Genomic DNA, 3,178 nt, shown 5'->3' on the forward strand with positions numbered 1-3,178 from the left:
AAACTGCTGTAGGTTTCTCCCTGAGCACTGGCATTTTCAAAATTAGATTATTTCCACAAGGGTGGCATCACACTGATTGTTCATGTGCCATGTGTGATATTTCAGCCACCACTGATTGGATTTTGATGAAACTTGGGGTTAGCAGATCAGATCCCTGACAATGTGGCACTTTTGGAGATTTTCAAAGTTACAGTGATTCAACGCCATGTGGGGGGACTGACAATGGGACCAGAATAAAGCAAAGGAACATATTTTTGTTTTGAAAATTGTGTAAAGCGATGTTGGTTAGAACAATGGTCTTGCAATTCTAGATTTGATGTCCTCCTCCGGTGTCATCCGGTCAGTACTTGGTCGACAGGGAGAATGCATCATTTTTAATACTTGTGATCTTGGTTTCTATTTTAGTGAGAATGTTCCAAAATTGTAAGAGTAAGTAAGCAAGAGCAGGGCAAGGCTCAGACTTTAAGCTGATGTCATCATCCAACATCCCATAGCTATCAGTCTGACCTTGAGGTGTTTTCAGGCTCCTCATAATGAATCATGAAAGATATCAAGTGTCTTATGGTTTAATGGGGATAGAGACCTATAACTGTATGCACTTGGTCAAGACCTATAAATCATCCGCAGTGCCCACGGTAAAGTCTCCTATCATCTTAATGAGACACCACCCTCTATTCCTATGATCATAGCATCTCCCATTGTTTCAGGTTTCCAGACTCTGTCTCCATAGCAGATCATCCTTAGTGGAAATGTGATCTCTTTAAAACGTATTATCACTAAGGAGGATTATTAATGAGAATAAAACAACAACCAGTTACAAGCTTTGAGTACAAGTTCCACAGAGAATATCTTATGCTAATCCTGCATATCAAGACATCAATAAAATTGTGTTATTTTACTGGTATTTAACTTTTGTTTGCAGTTGGATTAAAAATTAACTTCTTAAATCAGATAAAGATAATACCTTTTTTCATTTACAATCATAAAACAGACACAAAACGCCTCTTTAGGCTTCCGTTTCATCTGTGCCAGAGAGTGAGAAAAAAAATCAAACAGATCAGAGAGGATTGGTCACCAACACAGAGGCTTGCTGGTAAATCTGTACACAAGTACAGGCCCCTTGACCTCCTCCTAGTCTTCGCTGCCAGCCCACACACTGAACTGCTCCTACAACTGTATTCTGTAAATCTACCACCACTGGTGCTTCTAAACCTCACCACAGCCAGTCCAGTCTACAAACTTGACTCTTCTCATCCCCTTTGCCCTTGTTTTTCCCTTGGCTTGTCCAGAGGCTGCAGCTCAGACCAGTGAATCCTCTTCGGCTCACATCCATCCTCATTTAGGCCACGGGGACCCATTTAGGATGAGCAACGGGCTGGAAAACACAGTGACCTTCTCATATTTGACTCATTTACTGCTGTTTTTATTTCAGCCACTAAAAACTGGCGCCATGTTTTTATTTCTAGCTAAAGTTACAGAGTTGGAGAGGAGTGGCCACTTTTTCTCCTCCAGCAATAATCCACACCTTGAAGGGCACAGAGATGTTATCCTTTCATCCAAATGGATGGTGGGGAGGGGGGCTAAAGCACCTTAAGGATGCAGAGATAATCTCAAATTGAGATTTTATGAGTGAAGAATCTATGAATTCAGACTGAGAATGTACTATTGGCATGAGGCTTTATTATCTACCGTGCCCTCAGCATTTTCATAACCACAATTTTAATGAGGTTAACCTCTTTAAAAACACTGGATAAGGGGATAACCACTTTTTTCTTCCTTGCCTGTCTGTGTTTCTACCAGTATGCTCCCTTTCCTTTCCCATTTCCTCTGTTTCTCACAGGGGGAGAAGAGGTTTTTCATATCCACTCGCTCCCTCTCTCATCTCCCATGTCTCCAGGTTCTCGGGCTCTCCCTCCCAATCAGACTGCTTGAGTCGTGTTCAAGGCTTCCCTCTTTCTCTCTGCACTCGCCACAAAGACAGTCTAACAAAGGCCTAAGGCAGACAAAGAGAGAACGAGAGACAGTAAAGGAAGAAGGGTGGTGGTGGTGGTTAGAAGGGTGGTGATGGCGGTGGTGGGGCAGGCGGTGCAGAGCAGGATAGAAACAGTGAGATAGTAAAGGAGATGGATGAAGAAAGTGGGAGAGACAGAGAGAGCGAGGGGCAGATTGAGACAGTAAGAAAGGCAAGCAACACTAAATTAGATGCTCTTGGAGAAGAGACAGTGAATTAATTCCAAAGAGAATATTGCATTGTATCTTCTTTTCCCTTCTTCTCTTAGCAATGGGACATAGAGCTGAGTTATGTGTTCCCCCAGCAGGCTCCTCCATTTCTCTCCTCTCGCTTCTGTTAGTCCCAGGCCGTTGATACCACTGGCATCAGCCCATGCTTTCCCTCTCTTTGTCATTCTGCTGCATTATTATACTTTTTCTGCAGCAAACAGGCTGAGTGCTAACATTACAAATGCACCGAAAATTAGGTTTTGATTGAGCTATGATTGTGATGTTCAAAATAAAACTACTTTGAGCATTTGGGAATGTTGTCATTGCAAATTAGACAAATTGCACAACTGCTATAATAGCACAGGGTATTTCATCTCTAAATAATAAAAAAGAACAGAAACAGCTGTCAAGATATTGCATTCACATCCAAAGTATATCAATTTGTTGTACTTTCACAATGTCATCCACTGATTTTCTTTTTTAGTTTTCTAGGGTGAATGAACCATGATGCATTGCATCACAAGGAACATTTTCCATAGCTCGCCCCCACTGTGTGACCATAATAACGATGATCTGCTACTGTGCACCCCATCCCATCTGTTTCCACTACGTTTAGGTCCAAAGCAGCAATCTGGTGGTTGTCTGAAACACTGGCCTGAGCCTCCACATTCAGAACCCCGCATTTCTTATTTAAACTACGATTGGAGAATTATAATATCGGGCAGCTGTGTTTGCTGAGTAGTCAGCTATGCTCCGCTGACGTTCCACTCTACGGCGTTTTTGTCAGTTTGTGCTGAATGCATAATAGAGTGATATATCAGGTTCTACTGAATGAATGACATGAGCTTTTAAACTAGTCTTAACTTTCCTTCTTATAGATTATTCTCATTGTTTAATTATTAGGAATTTAGCCTTTAAGTACTGTTCAGATCTATATGTTGTGATATAACATCTACTG

The sequence above is a fragment of the Morone saxatilis genome, unplaced genomic scaffold (assembly GCF_004916995.1).
Source record: "Morone saxatilis isolate NCDOM2014 unplaced genomic scaffold, NCSU_SB_2.0 Contig16, whole genome shotgun sequence".
Taxonomy (NCBI): domain Eukaryota; kingdom Metazoa; phylum Chordata; class Actinopteri; family Moronidae; genus Morone; species Morone saxatilis.